The 26,891-nt window shown below is 35.8% G+C and overlaps 1 pseudogene; it reads right to left on the reverse strand.

The window, feature by feature from the left end:
* Positions 1 to 8,703: 8,703 nt before the first annotated feature.
* On the reverse strand, positions 8,704 to 26,260 carry LOC149167195 (CO(2)-response secreted protease-like; annotated as a pseudogene).
* Positions 26,261 to 26,891: the final 631 nt, after the last annotated feature.

The following is a 26,891-nucleotide window of genomic DNA, read 5'->3' on the forward strand; positions in this document are numbered from 1 at the left end:
GATTGAGTATTTTTAATAGTGTTTGAATACGGTTAAATGTATTTGAGTGTCAAAGATTAGCTAAAGATTAACTATTGTTAAGTAAATGTGACTATGGTTGAGTGTGATGGTTAATTTGGTTCGGTAGAGATCATAATGTCTAACTATGGTATATTTTAGGTTATTTTAGTTAAATTGGATTTAAAATGGTTGACTGTAGTGTGTGGTTGAATTTGTTTTATGTTGGTTAACAATAGCCGACTATAGTATGTGGTTAACTTTGACTCACTTTTGTTTACATAACCTTTGATAAATGTTGGAATGTTTAAGGTGAATTTTTCTTGAAGCATTTAATTCCACATAATGTATAATTATTACATATTAAATAATATTAATAAAGTACACCTTCAAAAAATTGATACCTCTCCATTATTGATATATACAAGTTTCAAATGGACATGCATTGGTTAAATTCTTTAGACTTTATATATATATATATATATATATATATATATATATATATATATATATATATATATATATATATATATATATATATATACACACACACAGAGAGAGAGAGAGAGGTATTCACTAGTGATTATAATTGATCTATATTGCATCAATTCTATTATTTTCTATCTATTTCAAGGCTTTCAGAGTTAGAAAATTGGAGGAAGCAATGTATAGAGTCATGGTGATAGTGAGACTCAATTTGGAGAAATATGGTATGAAACCTTCCATGCCCATTTTGAGGCATGAAATGACATTTTTTGAGGTTAAAAAATTCCCTATTTAGTGTAGGATCTTGGAATTCTAATTCACAGTCAGATACCTTTCCAATAATGAAAGAATCACTTCAATAAGAGATTGTATGTAAAATTTATGCTACTCGCAATTTGACTACCATGGTATGAGAGGATTCTACATCATCTTCAATTCCTCATGAAAATGTGGATAGCCATATGTGGACTTCCAAGAAGACTCTAGAGGGTTGATGGAGTCAAACTTTACCCCTATAGTTTTCTTGGCTATTATGCTATGTTAAATACAAGGATGCTAGGATTTGGGGTTCCCTTTTATGCTATTGTAGTTTGTTCCATAGTTTAGTAGAGTAATTAAGAATGGGAAATTAGAAAGAAGAATAAAGAGGATTAAAGTTTTGTACTATCCTAATAGGTCACAAGTTTCAAGTAACTCCATAAAGAGTACATCTTCCTTCATACTTGCATATTTCCTTAGCATAGACAAGAGATCATAGTGGTCTCATCTTCTAGTAGGGTTTTCTAGGGTGGATGGTGCATGCATTTATTTGATTTATGTTCTTTATTTATTGCATCTAAAATATTTACTCACTTAATCTATTTATTAAAGAATCTTCAATCTAATGGAAAATTACCCTTAATAGTTTAATTTTAGTTATTTTATCAAATATGTTGTGACAAATTGTTCTTGTGGAATATCCATAGAACTTTATAGATCATATTAGTATCAAAGTATGTTTCTTTGCGGTATTTTGTAGGAAGTTGAAAGGGATATAGGAATCAATTTAAGAAGGAAGTTGTAGAACCATAACCATGATCGATTAGTATATTCACAACAACCTTCAAGATTGGGAAAAAGAGATATTTGTGAGGTTGGAAGCACAAGTTTTTGGCATCAGTCATAATATGAATCTCCTCTTGTTGGCCATCACATACCTAGTCCCTTAATCATTGGAAAAGGATACAAGGTATCTAGACCTAACCTCCAAGATTGATTTATGGATATGGGGTTGTCAAATTCCTACTTTATTTAACCATCTTAAACCTGTTTTTTTGAGACTACCATCATCATATGCTAAATATTAGATTTCGAATGATATAAAATTCATCCCAATTCGAGCTCTAGATCTAAAGCTATGGTCACTAGAAGATTTTCGTTTGTGCCACATTGGTGTCTATACTATTGCCATGTTGAAGATACATGGTAGTCCCTTTCCCCCATGTCCCCCTCATACAAAACCATTCCACATAAAATTTCCACACTAGTATGCCGTGTCGACCTACCATATTTGCATGCCATGCTAGAACATTATAATGTTTTTGTTAGGTACGGGAGGAAAATCACTAGTGTCCCAATTTCAAAACATCAAGGGCTCCAAATTATTATAAGCTTCCTTTTGGGCACACTGTGATCCCTCGAGTGTGTGGCACTGATGCGTTTTTCAACTACCTAGTGTATCAAAATGTTAATCGCCTGAACTATGCATCCCAAGATGTTCACCTATTTAAGCTTGATATTAGTTACTTAGTAAAATCTCATAACTCTTCAATATAGTGCAAGTAAACTTATTTGTTGAAAATAGCAACAAGAAATGCTAAAAATAGAGATCTTATAAATAGCATTGATGTAGATAGCATTTCAGGTACGAGTGTGGAAAATAACAACAAGAAATGATAAAATAGAAATGCTAAAACTAACATTGCTATAAATAGCATTTCAGGATATACTCCAACTCTGTTGGAAATAACAAAAAATAGAAATGCTAAAAATAGCATTGCTATAAATAGCATTTCGGGATATATTCCAATTATAATTTTTCCTTGAATTAAAATTTGAATTTAGTCTCACTAGCTATTTGAAAAATAATTAATTAATTCATCTTGAGTTAATTAGTAGGAGAAAATCAAACATGAAGTCTGTGTGAAGACATGCAACAGTTATCCCTTTGATTGAGGAAGTTATCCCTTAATTAAGGAGATAAGGATGAGTTGTATTTGAGTTGTAATTAGTTAGCTCAGTTAACTGAGTTAAGTCTAGTTAAATTAGTTCCAAACAGTTGGAGGAACTAATTATGAGTTCAGTTAGTTAATGCATGCATGCATGTAACTAGTGTTCTCCAGATAACTGAATATTCTCTCATAAATAAGCAATGCATGTCAGTTTAGACAAAGAACCAATTGAGATTAAAGACAGGGACATTGTACTATCAGTTGGAGGAACTTTCCTATAAAGGAAACTCATCCATGCAGAAGGAATTATCTCCTTCAGGATTGCAGTTATTTCAGAGGTCAGTGTTGTGTGTGAGGTGAGAATCAAACAGGTTGGGTGCACCCTTTCCTGTGAATCTTGGGTTTTCTCCACTACAACTTAGTTTCATTGATGCATCCGCCCAAAGCTCAATCATCAAGAAAACTTATATTGTCTCATTGTTTGCGATGAAAAGATCGTAAATGGTGTGATGGGGATGTTTTCCTTCACGCATACCTCGTTAGAGGTGTTCCTAATTCTAGGTGTTAACATCATCCCCCACTCAAATTTAGTTTTGTCTCATCAATAGTCCAACCACAACTTCTCAGTCATCATCCTCTAGAGATTGGAATCATAGTGTGTTACTTCTTTGGATGGTGTATCTGACTACATGTATAGAAATCACGCCTATATAAATTCCACGCATTGGATCCCATCATGTTTATTTGATAATAAGGTAGTGTTGATGGAAAAAAAATTACCAGCAATAATAAGGGGGTATCCCAAAGTGTGAATGCCCAATTATACCTCACACCATTTGGGTTAGGAGCCCCATCAAGTATATGGGCTCGGTTTCCACCATGATTGTTTTCCTCTTGGTTGTCAGGTGAACATAAGTTAGTATGAGAGAAATTGTGAAATTCTGAGAGAATGAGGACGAAATCAACCCATGATTGGACTCAAAGTACAAGGCACAAGGGTTTGCAAAAAGAAATGAGAAGAATTATGTCTCAAGAGGAGTTGGTGAGTTGAAACGATCTAAGGAATACATGAATAAGAAAGTACTAGAAGTTAATTGCAAATTAGTTCACAATAGGTTACTAGTGTAGCACAGAATGAAAGAAAAAAGATTGAAAGAAAACATATGAGTGATAAGCCATGAATTAGTTCATCAACATATACCCAATATGTAAGCAAACGCACACACACAATAGAAGTACCAGATAGCCATTACAACTGCCATGAAAGGGCATGGGAATTGATGCCAAAATTGAATATATTCTCATTAGTAACACTATAAATCCAGTTACATGCACCATAAACCCATCAAAATCCAATAGTGGAATGAGGTTTGATCATATCATCTCCAAAACAAGCTCCTTTCCTCACCACAACTCAGTCTATAATCACCAAGAGCAAGGGTGTTCAAAGATCTAAGTACTAACAAATATCTAAATGTTAGAAGAAATCTAGTGCTAAAAGCTTTTGGCTTAGAGCCATGAGGAGACATTTAAAATCCTCAACTGCTTTAAGAAAGAGTGGTCCCAAGGAATTTTACCATAAATTATTAAAACTAAAGGCAGAATAGTCTTTTGAACTAAATGGAAAGCAACCAAATCAACCTTGAAAACAACCGACTTGATAGTTGATATTTACAAAGTTTGTCCAAAAATAATTAAAGGCTAGACTCTGGCCCAAAAACCCTTCCATACGATTTATCGTAATGCCTTAACATGCAAACTGGGCGAACTACAGTGAATCAATCCAACCTGTGCAAAGTAGTGCATAGTGTTAGACCTCAGGATTCGGGAGGGCGCCATATCAATCCCGCTTGAACCTAGGTAGGAGCAGTAAGTTACCTGTGTAAACCCAAAACCCTAATATCAGAGATACATATCACTTGAGCATAAAGACACAGTGAAATAGAGTAACCATTGGCATAAGCTTACCTGACCTCTTACGGTTGCCAATGGGTGTAATCTTCCTGTGTAACAAAAGAAGAATGACTTTAACGATATGTAGAGATAATGGAATCACTTTTGTGAACTAGAAAATGCCTTGTGAAGTAAAAATTTCACCTCCCTGGGCTCGCTCTCGTTTATCCTCAACCATTGATGAAACTGAGCATTATGGCGAAGCCCTTGGACGGGGAGGTTTGCATGTCAAACCATCAACAAACCAGAGGGAGTAAAAATCATAGAAGAAACCAGAATTTAGACTCCAAAAACTGTATAAAAATGACTGTGTACCATTACCTCACCGAGAAGGACCTCCAACGAAAACCATGGCGCTTAAGCAACAACTTGCAGAACCGAGGAAGAACCAGGTAACTGAACTTGCTACAGAGTGGCCAAACCATCGAAACCCATCGAATGTAGATGCCTCCCCATCCAATTGAAGGCGGGAGAAGTATAGTTGGACCCAACCCAAATCCGCACCATCGTCAAATTATTCCCTGGCAGATCAATGCAGGTAGCAAATATAGGTGTCAAGCTGAGGTCTAGTCGTTGAACAAGGAAGTGACAAAAGATAGCCACACATTGCACTGCATGGAGGAGCATCCCCGTGCAAAGCCTTATTGTGAACTGTACGTATATGTTTTAATATCACATGAACTCAATCAAATCTAATGAATGTGCGATATCGTAAATGGTGTATGGTTTATAAGGTTTAAGTCGTTACATGTTGATCCTTAAAAGTAAAGAATGTAAAAATCTATTAAATAATTAATTTAATTAAAAATGTATCAAATTGCCATTGACATTAAATAATAGAAATAGCTCCCATACATATATAGGAGGCATCCTTTAACCAGATGTGACTCAAATTTGAATTTTAAGTCTACCCTTTGAGGCAATCAATATAGATGCTTTAAATGAGAGCAGCGAGTTAGTAATTTCTATATAATGAAAAATTGCAATAAAATAGTAAATTCCTTGCAAATTATTTATTATAATCTGACAAATTTTAGTAGTTAAATGGATAACTAGTTAGTAATTTCTATATAATGACAAATTACAATAATAATAATAAAAAAGATAACTTCTATCTTAAAAAAAATTATAAAATAGTAAACTGGTTGCAAATTGATAACTCTTATATAAAAGACAAAAAATCATAACTTCTATATTGGAAAAAATTATAAAAGTTATAAAATAGCAATCTTTAGTTGCAAATGCATCAGTTAAAAAAAAAACAAACAAAAGAATGGATCTATAATGTTTTAGGAAGGACCAGTGTTGCAGGGGAGCGCCTCCCACCCCCCTCCTCGATTCCGCTCCCAATTCGCGCTTCGGGCGGGAGTGACTCGGGAGCGGGTTAGGAGCGCGGAGTGATTTCGGGAGTGCGCTCCCTAAAAAAAAAACGCTCCCAGCCTTTTCGGGAGTGTTTTGAATTTTTTGCAATGATGTTCCAAATGCACTTTTTTTTCAAAGAAACAAATAAGTTTTGAGTGGGGCAGCTTAATGATCAAGTACATGGCCCTAGTATTGACATATGATTCATGGTAATGTTAAATTCTTAAAGTAAAAGTGACATTCTCCTTGATTCATTTTCATCTTTTTACTTAAATTTTTAACATTACCATGAAATGGTTCAGGATGTTTGAGAGTAGTTTCGACCTCATTGGATTTCATATGGAGAAAGTAGAATTTTATATTTCATTCAAAATCCAGTAGACTTATCCGTTTTTCATGATTTCAAGATTGTAATGTTTCCATTGAATTTTGTCATGTATTAGGGTATGGAACTCGTACTTAATCAAGAGCACCAATCCCTCTATGTACCTTGATGTTAGTGACATTGGTTGTCGAACTCCTCTATCATGACCCTCTTAAAAATGTACGCATCACTCAAACAAAATCTTGACTTGACATGCTACGTTTTTTCTATCTTATGTTAATGCATAGAAGGTGATATTAATGACAAAAATCCCTATACAGATACAGAGGTAATGAAAAATATACCTCTGGATATTAATGACAAAGATGATTTTCCATCAAGACTAAAAAGTTGGACATTTCTCACGGTGGCAAGAGGCCCAAGCATAAGCAATAGATAATAGATTTACTTGTCTTTTTTAGTTTCTAGTAGGTTTTATAACTATTGACTCTTTCATATTTATTATGATTTTTTTTAAACAATATATGACAATTTAAGTTTGAACTTGGCAATTATAACTCATTAGTACTGAATTATGAATATGATGCTTCATGAAAGTTGAAAGTTGTTTCATTTCATTTTATAACATTTCATTTAATGTTAGATATTATTTGTTGTAATGGTTACACATAACTTACAAGTACAACTTTGGTGATTGATGATGATAAATGTTATATATCGAATTTTGAAAGTTTGAAACTTTAAGATTGATGAATCATGAGACTCAATATGTTGTATGTTGCTATGTTTCTAACCTGTGGATGTGGTTGATGAATATTATAACTTCTAGATGATTGTTGTTATATGGTTCAATCTATGTTTTTTTTATGTCTTTTATATCTAATTCATTAGTCTACATGTTTTTGTTGACATATATGTATCAAAATATAAAAATATAAATAAATATATATATCTATATATATATATATATATATATATATATATATATATATATATATATATATATATATATATATATATATATATATATATATTATATAAAAAACGCTCCTGGATTCGTTCCCAAACACAGAAATTTTGAAAATGTCGCTCCCATGCACCCGTTTTTGCTCCCGCTCCCCGCTTTCGCTTTCGCTCCTGCTCCCAAATAACACCGAGAAGGTCAAAGTAACATTAGAAATAAGTAAACAAAAATGTAAAGATTTTAATGATTTTTTACATCATAATTGTTCATTAAAAAAAAGTTTAAGTATTTGATGTATAATGCCAAATCTTTTCCGTCAAATTTTTTTCGTATCTAATCGAATCCGAATTGGAATTGGGTAACTATGATTTAGATAAGGATGTTAAACATAGAAATCATGCTATTCAAAGAAAAAGATTCGTGTTTCCAGTTATTCAAGTGCTTTTTTTTGTAAGCCGCAGGGTGATGGGAAATAGCTTTTGAGTCAAATGAATTGAAACCTATAATGTTGGGCTTTCAAATTTCCTTTATGTAGAGTGGTTGGTATTTCTCAATAGCTGATTGATCATGGCCAAAATTTTGTGTTACGTTTTCCACAACAAGAAGTGAAGTAACGATTTCTTGCGAATAAATTCTAGTAATAAAAGTTGTTACCAAAAGCAATACTCCCACTTACCATTCAGTCTCTTTCTGGCTGTGAAGACGCATTATCTGTATACTAGATTATCTGGAGAATCCCTTTCTGGCTGTGAAGACACATTATCTGCGTATTAGATTCACTTGAGGGAGAAAATAATGATAGATCAGTTGATTATGTAGTTCAACCCCGAACTGTATTGAAATTATGTTTCAGCAACAAATACTATATTGGAAATGACCCACTATTATTATGTGACTCAGTGTTCCAAACTTGAAGCAACTTTGTGGCAAAAGTTCGAGAATGTACGTGTGTGCTACGCAATCACTGTCATTCAATTTATAGTGACAGGATCTAAGTTTATTATTTAGGGAAGAAAATCAATAATGCTTTTGTGGCACTGGAATTTCCAGAATGTGTTATTTCTTTATCAAAATAATGTTGACTAATGTCACAATAATGTTGAGTAATGATATATGCATGTGATCAGCGCACGGTAATATCGTGAGACACTGGCCTTATTAGATATAAAGTTTGTCCCTTTTATTAATTTACCAGAGGGAGATTATTAGAATCCAGCAGGGTAGAGAAGAGCAAAGCAAAACCAAAACAAAATACTTTATCAACTTGATGATAAAATTTCCACAAGGTGGAGGTTATTATAATCCAGCAGAGCAGAGCAAAGCAGAAACAAACAATCGAACAGGGGAATGCAAAGAAGATATGCAGGCACTGGTTTGATGCAAAGGGAAGTTCACTTGCTGCCATCCTAGGCAGTTATGTTAACGACAAAGGGAGACCGGACGTTGTGGGTTCCATCCGCACAGGTAAACGAGCCAAAATTAAATCCCTTGTTGGCTTGTCTGCTGGCGGTAAATGTTACATTGAATGTTATCTTGTCAGAACTCTGCGAGAAAGCGAGCTGGCTCGGCGACACTTTAACATTTAATCCTTGTGGAGAATCTACGGTTAGTTTGTACACCACATCAGCAGCGGATCCTATGTTTGTCAGGGTTCTCTTGATCGTTCTTGCGGACTTCAACGTCGCGATGGTGATTGAGGGATAGTTCAAGTTGCTGATCTTCGCGTCAGTGGCATCCGACGGGCAGCTGAAGTTCTGGTTGCCCAACACGGAAGTGATCTATGATGTGTTATATCCCAAGTTGCAACGGAACAGCACGGAGTCGTGCACGGTTGTGTCGTAAACGAGGCCTGGATTTAGCGCTCTCGCAGGGTTCACTTGGCCAGCTCCGAAGTCGAATGGGGAAGCATGTATGTTGGAACTGTTTGTCACAGGTTTGTGCACATTGTTCGTGAAAGTGGCTGCAAAGAATATCATTTCAATTACAGAGCTTGTCAGTATTCCCGGCTTTCTATGGTGGTAGACCACCTGTTCAGATTCGCAGTTGTCTATAGTGCGACTTTTTGAAAGTCTTTCCGGTGGGTTTTTCCGATCAAAATCTGCAGTAATTTATTGGAATCCCAAGTTTGATAGCTAATTTCTGCACAATCAAAGGGTCCCAAGGGTTTTTCAAGGTGCTAAATCCAAATATGCAGTTAAAAAGCCATTTTAATTGCAACAAATCAAGATTTAACCTCAATTGCTTCCACAAGATTCGGTCATCGAAATCTCCAAAAAATTGTTGGGGATTTTTCTCTTAAAATCCCAAAAACAAACAAACTGAACACACAGAGGCAATGCTCTGTTTCCTTCTCTCCACAGGATCTTTTGCACAGGGAAGCTTAATTTTTTTTTCTTGAGAACAGAGTATTACACACCCACACAAAGAGATTTGTGTTCATTAAAATATAATGCCTGATACATATTCATCCTCTTTTACTGAGAGGGATTCACCAAAAATACATTCAGCCAACAAAAATAAAACTATGTCTCCTCCTGAGAATTTACACTACTGGTGTGTAAAAACCCATTTTCATTTACTGCTGTAAAACCCTTTTACATTTACTGGTGTGAAAACTATTTTACTCATACTGTTGTAAAACAAATTTTTACATATGCAGTAATAATAAAAAAACATTATGTGCTCACACTCCTCGCACTGCTGTGCAATGTATATACTCCCTGCTTCATAAAAAAAACAACGCATATATAAACTTTCTACCAAAACATATGCACTTCCCTCTGTTCTGTCTTTATGCACTTCTGTGCAATAAACTTGTTTTCTTTTGCTGCCGCCTGCTCTGATTTCATCCCATGTGTGAAATGTAAAGTATTACATCTCTTAAACTTATGCGCTCCTCCTTGTTTTTCTTAGCTTGCACTGCTGTGTAAAAACCTTGGTTTTCACTGCTGCTTCGTTTCTCAATGGTCAACGCAACAAAAACTTAACATATATAATATGTATGCCATACAAAAAAAATATAATACGTAAGAGCATATGCCCATACCTCCGACTTATAAAAAAAATTAAAACTAAAGACTCTTACCAATACTTCTACGGACACAATTAAAGCATTGAATTTCTTTACCGGCGGTCAACCAAACTTCAACTTTACTCCACGCAAGTATTTAATGCAGCTTCGAGTGCATGTTTAAACGATGGACGGCGGAGAACGAAGAACCCCATCGGACGGCTGGAATGAATATCGGAAGGCCCCTTGTTACCGAACTTTACGTCCCGATATGGCAGGTGGTTTTGCAAAAAGTGCTGGACGCGTGGAGAAATTTCACTGGATCGGACTCGGCCGTCCGGAAACAACCTCACACCAAAAGGCGGTCCGAAAAGTCAAGTGGTTTTGCTGAGCAGTTTCGTTGTTGCGTGCTAGCTGAGTTGATGGCAGAATTCGGCTTAAGACTTCCCTGCTGTCGTTGTCCATGCTGCGTCCACGGTGCCTGCAGTTGGAATTAATATTCCAACACTCCCCCTTAATTTCAACTGCTGTTACAAGAACATCTTCCTCACATAGAGGGATTCACCAACTGCTTCAGATGCAGTTACACAACCAATCAAAAGAGTCTTCCTCTTAACAGAGGGATTCACCTGAGACTGTGCTGAAGAGCACCTTCCTCTTGACAGAGGGATTCACCAGTATATGCTGAAAAGCATCTTCCTCTTGACAGAGGGATTCTCCAACATGCCTTCTTCAGAGGCACTTCAATCTGTCTCTTACATTCATTTAGCACATACGCGCTGCAGCGTATTGCCTTTTGTTTTCTCAACAGAACAACTGCAAAGATTTCACGCTGTTGTGTTTTCTTTGCATTACATTTCACTTGCGCTACTGCGCATTCCCTTCCTGTTGTTTTCACAATGAACAACAACCAAAACTTCACGCTGCTGCCTGCTCCCCTTCATTGATTACAATCGCACTGCTGCTGTGTCTCACTTGCATTTCAGATGCAAACAACAAAAACTGCATTCATATGCGTTGCTGCGCTTCTACCTTCTCTCTCAACAGACAACCACAAAACTTACATTACAATCCATATCTGCACTGCTGTGCATTTTTCCTTTTCTGCGCTCCTCTACGCTGCTGCGTCTACTCTGCTCTCTGTCTTCAAAATTAACACTGCTGAAGCACTGCTGTGTCTGCACTGCTGTGCATTTTTCAAAAACAAAATACTCTGTCTCTTCTGGAACAATTACTCTGTCCCAGCTTACAAATTTTCACACTTACTGTAAAAAAAACTGACTGCACTGCTGTGCATTTCATTCTTTGTCTCAGCAAAAAAAATTACACTGCGCTGCACATGTTTCCCTTTCTTTTACTTCTTCGCACTGCTGTGCGTTTCATCACTTCCAAAAAAAATTTCCATCTGCTGCATATTACACTCACTCTGTTGTGTGTTTAATTTCACTGCATTCTCAAACACTGGGCATTTAAGCTTTGCTGCGTTTTGCCCTCTTCTCATTACCACAAAAAAAATTTCACTTCTGCACACTGCTGCATGTTTTTCTTCCTTTTGTTTTCAAAAAGGACAATAACCAAAAAACTTCACTGCACTTACATTCGCACTGCTGTGCGTAAAAACATTTCTTTTCACCGCGCTGCTGCACTTCACATTTCAACGCTGCCCCTTTTTCTTCTCCGCACTTCTGTGCATATTGCATTGCATATGTGATAAAAAACAAAGCAAAAACATTACATTTTTCAACACCGTTGCGTATTACATTTCAGAGGGATTAACAAAAAGATTTCATTTGCGCTCTGCTGCGCTGCAATACATCCTCCACGCAGTCTCCATGCCCTGCAGACTTTTCTTCTCTGCTTTTATGGCAGATTTAATTCCATATCTCTCCCCTATAACAAGATCTTCATCAAAGAATGACTGTTAAAACAGTTCAGCAATAATGATCAATAATTACAAGCTCCCCTTAACTGTATGCATCATCTTCTTTCAGCAAAGTTTTCTCAAAAGAAACTTAGATCGACTGGGGAGCTCAAGGGGCTTTCATACTGTATTTCCTTCCTTCTCCATACTTGTGTAACTTTCTTCTTTTGCATGGGTCTAGCTTGCGTAGGTGCCCATGTTAAGTTACAATCATGTGCCATATGCCCAATGTTATGACACTTGAAGCATTCTACATTGTTCATGAATAAGATTTCATGATTTCTTCTTGTAAAATTATTTCTTGAATGTTGTCTGAGACTACAACATCTATCTCTATGAAATGCTCTACAGTCTTTTACCATATGACCAAAGTTTGAACAAGAATAGCAATAGCCAAAAAATGAACTTTGGTACCTGGGAGATGGAGGTTTTCTTGATGTACTTCTGAAGCCTTATTGCCTTGAGATCCTTTGATGATAACCATCGCCTCTTGCCTCTTTGACATCAGCTACATTTCTTCTTGGAGCTGGTTTTCTGCTGGAGTAGGATTTCTTCTATTGTACCCATGATCTTTCTCCTTGCCTTTGCTGGAACTAGGAGCATCACAATTTTTTTCTGGCTTTTTCACATCTCCTTTGCTTAAAGCATATTCATTCTTGTTTGAAGGTTCACCTACATACCCGAGTCCTAATTTATCAGAATGAGATCTGTGATAGCTGAGCATGTCATCCAAGGCTTGAGAGCTCTTCATGATTTTGTTCATCCCTTCAACCTTTTTCCTGAGGAGGACAATCTCTTCTTCCAATCTTTCACACTCATTATTCTTCTTTGCAAGTTGTTCCTCAATTTCTTCTTTGCTACGAGTAGCTTCAGTTGCTACTATTTTAAGGGAGATAATATCTGTCTTCATTTTAGAGATTTCCGCTTGACTGCTCTCCATTTTCTTTTCAGCTTCTTGTGCCTGCTTCCTGGCTTCTTGTAGTTTAGACTTAAGGGAGGAGACCTCTGCCTTGTACTATCCAATCTCTTCTACAAGTTTGTTCACTCTCTTGTGCCTTTGTTCAAGTTGATTTGACAAGATATCTTCCTGCTTTTTTACTTTATTCAACTGATTTGTCATGGAGATGACTTCTTCATGATGCTTCCTCTTGCTTTGATCAAGTTCCTTCTTAAGCTTGGCAAGCTCTTCATCCCTTTCTTTTACTTGAAGTTTGATGAGGTCAATCTTCTCACTTTCAGCTTCTATGATGGGTTCAGAATTTTCTTCTTGATTGATGGTCATGGTCAGTGCTCCCTTTGCATCAAGGTTATGAAGTCTGTCCCATATATCCTTTGCTGATGAATATTTTCCTAGATTCTTCTTTACAGAATCAGGCAGTCCATCCAAGATTATTTTTTTTGCTTGTGAATTATACTCCTTGGATTCTCTATCCATCTTGCTATCATCAATCACTGATTGCCAAATTTCAATCCCTTGAGACTGTAAGACAGTCCTCATTTTTATTTCTCACATATCAAAATTTCCATTAAACTTTGAAGCCTCAAATAGAATGCTTTAAAATAGATTATCTTATGTTTTAGTAGTAGAGGGAGACACAACCTTAGGAGGATTGGAGGCTTTCTTCTTTGACCTTGTCATTCTTGACTATTTTTAAAATACTTGACTGTGTTTTTAAAATGACTCACTGTTTCTTCAATAGCAACACAGAAAATTAATTTGAGAAATACCTGAATCCTTTTGCCTGAGACTTCACTCTGCTGGAGAAGTTGTTGCAGCAAAAGAACTCCTTTCTTCAGTGTCTTGAACACCTTCAAAGAGCCTAAGCCTACTCTGATACCACTATTGGGATTTTTTCTGGTAAAATCCCAAAAACAAACAAACTAAACACATAGAGGCAATGCTCTGTTTCCTTCTTTCCACAGGATCTTTTGCACAGGGAAGCTTAAATTTTTTTTCTTGAGAACAGAGTATTACACACCCACACAAAGATATTTGTATTCATTAAAATATAATGCCTGATACATATTCATCCTCTTTTACTGAGAGAGATTCACCAAAAATACATTTAGCCAACAAAAATAAAACTCTGTCTCCTCCTGAGAATTTACACTGCTGGTGTGTAAAAACCCATTTTCATTTACTGCTGTAAAACCCTTTTACATTTACTAGTGTGAAAACTGTTTTACTCATACTGCTATAAAACAAATTTTTACATGTGCAGTAATAATAAAAAAGCATTATGTGCTCACACTCCTCGCACTGCTGTGCAATGTATATACTCCCTGCTTCATAAAAAAACAACGCATATAAAAACTTTCTACCAAAACATATGCGCTTCCCTCTGTTCTGTCTTTATGCGCTGCTGTGCAATAACCTTGTTTTCTTTTGCTGGCGCCTGCTCTGATTTCCTTCCATGTGCGAAATGTAAAGTATTACATCTCTTAAACTTATCCGCTCCCCGCTCCCCCTTGTTTTTCTTAGGTTGCACTGCTGTGCAAAAACCTTCGTTTTCGCTGCTGCTTCGTTTCTCAATGGTCAACGCAACAAAAACTTAACATATATAATATGTATGCCATACAAAAAAAAATATAATACGTAAGAGCATATGCCCATACTTCCGACTTATAAAAAAAAATTAAAAGTAAAGACTCTTACCAATACACACAATTAAAGCATTGAATTTCTTTACCGGCGGTCAACCAAACTTCGACTTTACTCCACGCAAGTATTTAATGCAGCTTCGAGTGCATGTTTAAACGATGGACGGCGGAGAACGAAGAACCCCATTGGACGGCTAGAATGAATATCGGAAGGCCCCTTGTTACCGAACTTTACGTCCCGATATGGCAGGTGGTTTTGCAAAAAGTCCTGGACGCGTGGAGAAATTTCACTGGATGGGACTCGACTGTCCGGAAACAACTTCGCACCAAAAGGAGGTCCGAAAAGTCAAGTGGTTTTGCCGAGCAGTTTCGTTGCTGCGTGCTGGCTGAGTTTATGGCAGAATCCGGCTGAAGGCTTCCCTGCCGTTGCTGTCCATGCTGCGTCCACGGTGCCTGCAGTTGGAATTAATATTCCAACAAAAATCGCATTATAGACAACTCCTTCAGATTCACTACAATGTTTATTCAATCAAATATTCATTTGAAATACTATAGAATATATGCTACCCCAGTTTGAAATCGTGACATCAATGACTTCTGCTAGAGTCTTACCAGTGGTGATGATGGCCGACCTGATGGCAGCCGTGCTCCAAGTGGGATGTACAGCTTTCAAGAGTGCCGCTGTCCCGCTCACGTGAGGAGCAGCCATGGATGTTCCAGACACCACTGCGAAGTTCGACGGCTTTTGTCCAGGCGGAATATCCCCAGAAGCGTTAGCAGGTATCCAACTTGCGAGGATATCCACGCCCGACGCGCCTATGTCTGGCTACAGCAAAACCCACAATTATCTGTTAAGCTCCATTAGTTTATGCAAAATTGCTGCCTAAAATTATGGAATTTAAACTGCAATCTTTCCTTAACTTATGGAAACCAACTGCAGTAGTTTCCTTAAGTTAAGGAAATCAACTACAGCTAATAAATTTATTGTTAGGAGCTACTAAAGTGGTCCATTACTCCCATCTGGAGTTCTTTGCCTTGATCTGTGGGACATCTGACACATAGCTATCAGAAGCTTGATGGAAGCTTAGCTATAAATTCATCTGTTTGGTCCCCAAGCTTGCATCTCAATCCCCTTAAGTTTTACACCATCTAGCTGAGATAGCAGAGCTTGGAAGTGCCTTCAGATTAGTTGTCTTCTTTCCTTTTTGCATGCGCAGCTGGAGCATGGTGTTTCAGAAGGAAATTGCATCAACAGTTTCACCAATGGCTGGAGGTAACTCGTATCCCTGGGCATTAAGTTTCAGTGATTCTTTTCAGTTCTTTCCGCATGTAGAATCACTGTTTAAGTTTATTAGTTTTCTAACATTTGGTATCAGAGCACTTTTACCTCTGCCTTGCTGTGTGTTGGCCAAGAAACGAATTCTTAATTTTGGGCATGGCCTATTAAGCATAACAGTCATTTTCAGTATATGCATGTCGTTCTCAGAGGGTTCCGGCCTTGCGCTGTTTAGAAACCCTCAAACTCCACGTCCTGCATCCCTTGTCCTGCCCAAAACGTTGGAGAGCAAGAACGACATGCATGAGTTCTGCTTGCTTTTCGACTTGCATTTTATTGTATGGCTTCATTTTGTTGCTCGACCCCGGATTCGTGCCATTCGCCCTTATAATGTCTTTTATAATACAGCTGAGAAGCTATTTTAATTTAATCTGTCCAGCCGTAGCAGGGTAGAGTGAGTGGCCATAGATAGCTTGATTGATCTAACGCCTCTACTTTGGCATGTTTTTTGTGGGTTTGGAAATGAAGTCTATAGCTTGCGTACAGATCTTCTTTTCTGCGATTGGCTGCATAGTTAGCTTTTGTTGCATATATTTGGAATCTGATTTGTAATGCATGTTGGGGAAAATAATATTTATGTCAATAAAATGCACATAATCCTATCCTATGTGGAACTACAATACCCTAATGCGAATAATTGCATTTCGCGCAATTTCACTGAAAATAATCTGATGCAGAGACCCTACAGATCTCTCTTCAGAGAATCTTGTATTGCCTTTTATTTTCATCAGTCATTTACCGTACTTACAGAAGCGATCCGCATTTGTGATGGGTGTATTTGAAATACATCTGACACAATGGTGGTCTTGTTATCATATAATCTTGCTGTGATTGCAATATAAAGGCGCATTGCTAATTTTGCATTCGCAGATGGGTGTACTGACTATGGTCATTAAATTGATTCCCGTAATGGAGTAAATTGATTCTCTGGTAGTTGTTAACCTTTAACAGGGTAGGATTAATGGAGTTACATGGTTGTCTACGCATAGTTGAAACAAAGGGTTTCGTGTGGGAATAAAAGAATCGAAACTCAAGTTCGGACAAACCGTTCCCCACTGAAACACACGTTTTCTTTTGAGTAATGATTCACGCAACTAACTCAAGGATCCCAAAGTGGGCTCCATAAAATAATATAATTATTAAATTCATAATTATATAACTACGTTGAGTGATTATAAGAGTTAGGTTTGTATAAACTCTTTTTACTTTTGATGATATACCATATTGTTTGGTTTGTTTTAAATAAAAACGTGAAATTCATTTTAAATAATATTAAATGGAAATACTCCTCTAAGCAATTTCTACACAGCCTGCATATTTAAGTTATGGGAACATGTCTAAATATAAACATATGAATATGTGCTGCATTTATGTAATAAATTTGCCTTTTGCTTTGAAAAGCATGAGCACATAACACGGCTATCTCATTGATAATATTTAAATTGAAGGAAACCAGGAACAATGAAGCTTGTAATGTGCAGAATCATTGTTGCAAACTAATAAATATGGCATCTAATAAATATAGAATTTTTATAGGAGATATCATGAGAGCTTCAAACTTACAGTTGCCATCACCGATAATATTGTTAAGGGAAGAATGAGATTCGACCCGTAATTATGTTATGCCTATGAGGATTAGAATTTGATTTAACGGGCAAAATGCTCGTTACACGGTATTTTGGTTATAATTTTGGAAACTTAGATATATTTCGGTTATAACTTTGGTTATATATATTTTGGTTATATAACTTTAGATGATTTTATAAATGTATATTTAAAGTAAATGGAAAGGTCAATATATGACCTGATTCATTCAAGAACATTCATGACATAAAGGCTCTCCACAAAGTCTCAGGTATGAACATGAAATGTTTTGTGAAGTCTATTCTTTTTTATATGAGTCATGTTAAAGGAAATAGTTTATGCATTCTTAAATATTTCAATATTTCAATATTTGAAATGGTTTAGTCTTTTGTTTCAAATTATTTCAAATTTGCAGTTTTTGCAAATTATTTAAAGAAATAATTATAACTTTTTAGAGCCCATTTTTGTAATTAATTTAAGAATTAGTCTTAAATAAATTATGGGACAGTTAGACTAAGGAATGTAAATTTGATTTTGCTGGAAAAATATTACAGTTATATGGAGTTTATTAAAATGTCATTTTGACTTACTCCTTTCAGTAAACATTATTTTTCTCTCTGGTTAAGTTTTGTTTATGCAACAAAATAATGTCTAGTGATCCATATGATTTTAATTAATTAGAGAATAGCCACAGCATCTTTAATTAAATAAAATTATATATTAATTGGCAAGATCACATAAAGATTATTTAGACATTAAATTGTAATTAATTACACTGAATATAATAAATCTTATCCCACAGGAATTTTTATTATATTTATGTGATTAATTAGGATAAAATTTCATAACCTACCCACAGGAGTTATGAATTAATAAGTTTTATCATAAAGTTTTATTGAATCTGTTTGAATTGAAAATTTAGCCCACAAGAAATTTTCATGTCATTTGATTCAATTCTTTTTAACATTATCATAAAGTTTTATTGAATCTGTTTGAATTGAAAATTTAGCCCACAGGCAATTTTCATGTGATTTGGTTCAATTCTTTTTAGCATGTTTTACATTGGTAAAACATGAAAGTTCATAAAGTTTTATTGAGTCTGTTTGAATTGAAAATTTAGCCCACAAGCAATTTTCATGTCATTTGATTCAATTCTTTTTTGCATGTTTTGCATTGGTAAAACATGAAAGTTCATAAAGTTTTAGAGTCTGTTTGAATTGAAAATTTAGCCCACAGGCAATTTTCATGTCATTTGATTCAATTCTTTTTAGCATGTTTTACATTGGTAAAACATGAAAGTTCATAAAGTTTTATTGAGTCTGTTTGAATTGAAAATTTAGCCCACAGGCAATTTTCATGTCATTTGATTCAATTTTTTTGCATGATTTACATTGGTAAAACATGAAAGTTATTAAGCCTCAATTTTAACATAAGCATGTGATCCTTTTGATGCAACAGTACAACCTGCAAATTTCTCTGAAATTCCTTGTGACATTCCCGAACTTAAGGGAGATAACTACAAGATTTGGAAGGAGAGAATTCTCCTTCATTTAGGGTGGATGGACATAGATTATGCTATCAGGAAAGATGAACCATCGACACTCACTAATACCAGCACTGCAGCGGACGTCGCGCTTTATGAACGATGGGAGCGATCCAATCGTCTAAGCATGATGTTCATTAAGACCAAAATTTCAGCTGGTATTCGAGGTTCCGTTGATCAGCATGATAAGGTCCGAGACTTGTTGAAGGCCATTGATGAACAATTCGTCTCTTCAGACAAGGCACTAGCAAGCACCCTAATCATGAAGTTCTCGTCCCTAAGGCTCACCAGTGTGAAAGGTGTGCGCGAGCACATCATGCAGATGAGGGACACTGTGGCTCAATTGAAGAAACTCGAGGTTGAAATATCGGAGTCCTTCCTAGTGCACTACATCCTGAACACCCTTCCGCACCAATATGGACCTTTCAAAATCTCATACAACACACATAAGGATAAATGGTCAATTAATGAACTCATGACCATGTGTGTTCAAGAGGAAGAGAGACTGGTGATGGAACTGGGAGAGAGTGCAATGCTGGCAACGCGTGGAAAGGGCAAATCTCAAGCCAATTGGAAAGGGAAAGGTAAAGCACCTCCCCAAGCTGATATCAAGAAGGTTTCCAAGTGTTTTTTCTGTAAGAAGAAGGGACACATAAAGAAGGAATGCGCCAAATATCAGAAATGGCTTGCAGACAAAAGTAATTTAATCTCGTTTGTTTGTTATGAATCTAATATGGTTAACGTTGATATTAACACATGGTGGATTGATTCTGGATCGACAATTCACATTTTGAATTCCTTGCAGGGTTTGCAGAACCTAAGGAAGCCAGTGGGAAGTGAGCAAAGCATCTTATCAGGAAACAAGATGGGCTCGCATGTGGAAGCTATAGGAACATGTTATTTAGCTTTAAGTAGTGGTTTTGTTTTGGAGTTAGAAAAGACTTTTTATGTTCCAAGTTTCTCTAGAAACTTGATCTCAGTTTCAAGGCTTGTACCTTTTGGATATTCCTTAAACTTTTCAGAAAAGAATCTTTCAGTCTATTCTATAAATCTGATTATGTTGGGAATGGTATTTTGTCTAATGGTCTTTACTGCATTAATTTACAAAACAATGTCACATATGATTCAATGCATGTTCACACTGGCACTAAAAGATGATGGTTATTAACACTTCTTCATTAATAACACTTCGTCATTAATGATTGACAACACTTCTTCATTAATAACACATCTTCATTGATTCCCCTCTAGTCATGGTGAGCAATTGGTTTGCAAGCTCAAGAAGTCATTATATGGTTTAAAACAAGCATCCTGCCAATGGTATTTGAAATTCCATAATGTAATTTCTTCTTTTGGTTTTTTAGAAAACATTATGGATCAATGTATATACCTGAAGGTTAGTGGGAGTAAAATTTGTTTTCTTGTTTTATATGTGGATGACCTTTTTGCTAGCAACCAATGATAAGGGTTTGCTACATGAGGTGAGACAATTCCTCTCTAAAAGTTTTGATATGAAGGATATAGGTGAGGCATCTTATGTTATTGGCATTAAGATCCATAGAGACAGATTTCGAGGCATCTTGGGTCTGTCACAGGAAACCTATATTAATAAAATTTTAGAGAAATTTCGGATGAAGGATTGTTCACCAAGTGTAGCTCCCATTGGGAATGTTGGGACGATGTCAGAGTGATCCAGGTTTAGACCACTGGAGAGCTGCAAAGAAAGTAATGAGGTACCTTCAAGGGACCAAAGACTACATGCTTATGTATATCCTGTTTGAGGCTGCTTTACATGGTGTATGGCTTAAGAATTTCATTTCTGGGCTTAGAATTATGGATTCTATCTCTAAGCCATTGAGAATATATTGTGATAATTCAGCTGCTGGTTTTATGGCTAAAAAGTGGGAGTCGAAATAAACACATCGACATTAAGTATTTAACTATAAGGGAACGTGTTAAAGAAAAGAAAGTGGTCATTGAGCACGTTAGCACTGAGTTAATGATCACTGATCCTTTGACCAAGGGCATGCCACCGTTTAAATTCAAGGATCATGTATTGAATATGGGACTTGGTTCCATTATGCAGTTTTTCATTGTATGGACAATGTTAATGAAATTCTTAATTATTGTGATGTTTTTTCTCATATTTATGTGCACCTTAAGTTGATTTGAGAAAATTCATTTAAGAAGGACCAAGAATAAACATAGGGTTTATTCATTAAGAAATTGTTGCCACATAAATTATAATAAGAATAAATACATAGTAATACACGGAAGATAATACTCGTCATTAGAGGACTTATCGCCATGATTCATGTATCTATTACTTAATACAGATTATCAATGGTTTTTAAGTTGAGACATTAAGTTTGGAAGTATGGACCAAGTGGGAGAATGTTAAGCTCCATTCGTTTATGCAAAATTGCTGCCTAAAATTATGGAATTTAAACTGCAGTCTTTCCTTAACTTATGGAAACCAACTGCAGTAGTTTCCTTAAGTTAAGGAAATCAACTACAACTAATAAATTTATTGTTAGGAGCTACTGAAGTGGTCCATTACTCCCATCTGGAGTTCTCTGCCTTGATCTGTGGGACATCTGACACATAGCTATCAAAAGCTTGATGGAAGCTTAGCTATAAATTCATCTGTTTGGTCCCCAAGCTTGCATCTCAATCCCCTTCAGTTTTACACCATCTAGCTGAGATAGAAGAGCTTGGAAGTGCCTTCAGATTAGTTGTCTTCTTTTCTTTTTGCATGCGCAGCTGGAGCGTGGTGTTTCAGAAGGAAATTGCATCAACAGTTTCACCAATGGCTGGAGGTAACTCGTATCCCTGGGCATTAAGTTTCAGTGATTCTTTTCAGTTCTTTCCACATGTAGAATCGCTGTTTAAGTTTATTAGTTTTCTAATATTATCATGTAACATACGACGCTTATTTTCAGGGAACGATTGAATTGAAGTTCAACCTTGAGGAGGCTTTGAGTGAATAATCCGGGACCCCTCGACGAGAATTCGGCAACGACTGGTGCGGGCTTGTAATTCAAGACTGTTACAGTACTGAGAATTGTTGCTACAGGATTTCTGAGACATCCACACAAATATTCGGAGCTAAATACGAGGGCAAACCATTAAAAGATCCACAAGGTAGAAAATGGATTGCGAAGGATCCAGAGGTACATTAACGTTCAGATTTTATATAAGATCTAATCCGCGATCCATCTTCAGTGCTGACTGCTGTTAAGGGAAACGTGCCATAATCGTAAGCTACAGCTCTGATATAATCGTCGATGAGAACCAACCCTCTGGCCGCTGCGCTGTGGACTGTCTTTATCTTCGTATCTTCGGTTGAACATACCACGATTGCTCCTCTTACTTTTGCCGGAATCAAAGATCCAAAACCACAACCACCGCTAGCAGCCACAGCAATTACAATCATCTTCTCGCTCATGTATTTTAGGTTAGTTTTAACTCTGATTTAATTGTAGATAAAGTTTCTAACAAAATTAATAAAATTATTTAAAAATTTTAACTTTGTTTTAACTCGGGATTTAATCGTACAGTTAAATCTACCTTCATTTCATTAAATTAATTGGATTTTATTTTTATTTTACATTTAAATAAATTTAAATCTACCTTCTTCTCATTAAATTAGTTTTAGTTTATTTTAGTTTTACATTTAAATTTATTTCAATCTGGTATTTCACGCCGACATCAATGAAAGAAATACTAAAATTTTCTGGTATTTCATACCTACATAGCTGAAAGAAATTCAAATATTAAATTTATAGTTTATTTTAAAATATTTTATATTGAAATTAATTAGGTTGGATTTTAAAATTTTATTTTAAGTATTAATAATTATTATGAAAATGTTAAGAATTTATTTTTAATGGAATATTTTAAAATTAGTTTTTAGTAATATACATAATAACAAATTAAGATTTATTTTAAAAGAGTTGTATATTTATTTATTTTTAATTAAATTACTTAATTACAAAAATGTTATATGAACTAGTGTTATATAAAATTAGTTATAGTTTTTTGAGTATTTGATATTAATAAATCATAATATTAACCCATAATTTTGTAACAAAAACTAATTAAAATAATAATCTAAATCTCCATAATTAAAAATCTGGTTACATATTAATTTTTTTATATTAATTATTATTATTTAAAATAAATTTATAATTTAATTACTTTTCAAAATTTATAACTCATTATTAAAGATACAAATGTCACTCTTAATTTTTTTGGGTACAAACATTTTACTTTCATAAAATTTAATGTTTAATTCAAAATTAAAATATTTGTGACTTAATTTAATTATAAATGACCACTTCACGGAATTTGATAATTTCGGATCCGCTTATCTAAACAACATGGGGTGAAATGTGGAAAATGGATTACCTTACATTTCCGTTGACAATAGGAAGCAGCTCCGAACGGGTAAGGTTAGAAAAATTTATGGCTCCCCCCTGCCACACTGTGTTAATCTCTGGCCTAAACCCAGAAATTCTAATTGTAAAACGTTGCCTGCAATTACTTACCTTGATTATTTTCCCATTACCCAAAATTACGTCTGATTCCAAATCTCTGTCAATCGTCGTTGCAGCGACCGTCACAATCCAGGGAGCGGTGTTCACCACTGTGCCTAACCCGGGCCCGTCGTTGCCCCCAGAGCATACCACCAGTATTCCTTTCTGGAACGCGTGAAATGCTCCTATCGATATTGGGTCGGAGAGGAAATCTGTTTGGAAGTTCAAAGGGAATCCAAATGACATGGATATCACATCCACTCCATCGTGCACAGCATCGTCCAGTGCCACTAGAATGGCGGATCCCTGACAACGGCCCTGAGCAGAGCAGACTTTGTAGACTGCGATTCTGGAGGTGGGAGATCCTCCTCTTGCAGATCCGTTGGCAATTCCATAGTAGTTGGCTTCCGCCACCACACTACCCCCTGCAGTTGAGGCTGTGTGTGTTCCATGCCCGTTGTCGTCTCTCGATGACGATGCATGGTTCCCTGATCCTTCACCGCTAGTTGTATTGTAAAAGCGTGTTCCGATGATTTTTCTGTTTATACATCATGACCAGATATAAGAAATAGTTAGTCTTCTGCATGGAATGTTGCTATAAATGAGACTAGATTCATCTTTAACATTGACCTATTAAGACGGCATATTGGAAGAAACATTCATTAAATGGAAATGGAGGGAAATTGATCTAGACTGCAAAGTATTTGAAGTGTAATGGAATAATTTGATTAAGGTTTTTAATACATACCAATAAAATTGAGGTCGGGCCGAAGAAAGAAAACCCAGATCTGAAGATCATATTGAGTTGAAGAAAGAATCTGAACTAGGAATATTTCAAATGACATTTACTTGATCTAAAATCTTCTCTTCCTGCCCCTTAGATTAATGGTGGATGGGAAAAGTTAAGTGAGAGTTAAGTAACTACCAGATGAAGAATTACATACCTATTGCACTTGAAATCCCTTCCTCCAGCGCATACTCCTTTCCACCGAGAAGGAACCGGACCAATCCCGGCATCGTTGAAGCTTAGTGATTCAGGCCAGACGCCTGTGCGCATGAGCCATGTTATTAGCGTCTTTCAAGGAAGCAAAACACATTCTCCACTTCGAACTAAACGCATTAATCATAGAAAAAAGAAAACCATAAAAGCAGTTCGTCCCGAATGAACCCGGATAGGTCCGCTAATATTTTGATTTCACCAAAACTGAATTCAAAACTTTGACTAAACTAAAAAATATATTCTATATACAACCTGTATCCAGCAGGCCAATTATGGAGTCTCCTGTAATATTGTAAGAAGGTCTCGGCAAGCCGGATTCAGATTGCAGGAAGTCCCAGCTACGCGTAAACTGAATTCAAAACTTTGACTAAAGTAAAAAATATATTCTATATACAACCTGTATCCAGCAGGCCAATTATGGAGTCTCCTGTAATATTGTAAGAAGGTCTCGGCAAGCCGCGGCAAGCCGGATTCAGATTGCAGGAAGTCCCAGCTACGCGTCGTGTGCAGCTTGAGCAACGGATCTGGGAAAACTGATACGACCCCAGCGTTTTCTGATCGAACCAGTCCGAACCATCAAGTACAATATAATCACATTCAAACATATTCTATACAGTAGCCGTAGTCTAACTAGTGGAGGAATGGCTCGTATTCTATACAGTAGCCGTAGTCTAACTAGTGGAGGAATGGCTCGGAAAGTTATGGAAATTCCGGTCATATTTAGAGAAAATTTGGCAAGGATTTTTGTAAATCCAAGTTATAGTTGTTAAATTTAAAAATTTTAAGTGTGTTATAAGTTTGTGATGGTGCTAATCTATTTCCACCATCAAAACCACCACAAAATTTTTTGAAATTTTTTGCCCGAATTCCAACCACTTTTAACCTTCCGGGCAATTCCTCCACCTCCGTAGACAATTCCCAATATCCAATCCATTAACGGTACAAAACCAGGACGTAATTTAATGGTATACCAGAAATAGCAGATGCTTGCTTTTTGGAAATAACTGCAGAGAAGCCTGCGAAAGCATGTCTATAGCCATAGACGAGCGATGACTCTGCATCCTTGCGACTGCAAGCCATCGGAAGATAATGTTAGAACTGAAAAATTGTAAAAACAGTACTGTTGAATCACACTGGTGCCACGATTAAAACCGCGCCTTACCTTCCTATCACAGAGGACAGCAGGGACACATAGCTGCTAACTACGGAAGCCTTTCCACCGTCACGGGAGCCGCCCATGTAAACAATGTATACCTGCAGAATGTCACACAAAATAAACAAAATGCACAAATCTTACATGCTGCAAATTCGAGTTTGTCCAGAAAATACAGAACTTGTGAAATTACTACCTGCTTATCTTCACCATTGACCCTGCAGCTCAGGATTGTTACAAGTAACGTGATAACCAGCAACAAATTGTTGGTAGTCATCGTTCAGATTGTAATACAAGTCCCTCTGTAATTGAATTGGCGGAAGTTACGAAGTCAAAATTTTAAATTAAATTGGTGATGAGGTTGAAATGAAATGGGTTTCAATGCATTTATTTCAGAGTCCAGCTCGCATAATTGGATTTGGATAGTTTGTGTTGCAAAGTTGGAAAGGTTGTAAGTCCATGGTAATAAGGAAATTTAATATGAGTAATTAATCTTAATTTATAATAAATACTAAAATAAAAAGAGTTTAATATGATGGTCATAAGTTTTGTGTTCTTATTACATTAGTAAAACTAAAAAAACTATAATTTTTTATTATTTAAATTTATAAATAATTTTATAAATTTGAAATCATAATTATTATTAAATTTTAAATAAAATTAATTTAAAAATATATAAAAAATAAAACATAAAACAATTAAACTAGGTCAATAAAATTCTTAATAAAAAGTTTATTTTATATTTCATAAACCATCTTTAAAAAAAAAAAAAAAACTAATGAACGTATTTAAATCTAACTCTTGTACGAGAACATCACTGTTTATATTATTTATCCAATTAGGATAGGTAAGTTATCTAATTTAGATTTTCTTTAACTTATACACTATTAAATTCTAATTTTTTATAT

This window comes from Pinus tabuliformis, chromosome 5_1, assembly GCF_031772625.1.
Source record: "Pinus tabuliformis cultivar Carrire ecotype Pingquan chromosome 5_1, CPIR1, whole genome shotgun sequence".
Taxonomy (NCBI): domain Eukaryota; kingdom Viridiplantae; phylum Streptophyta; class Pinopsida; order Pinales; family Pinaceae; genus Pinus; species Pinus tabuliformis.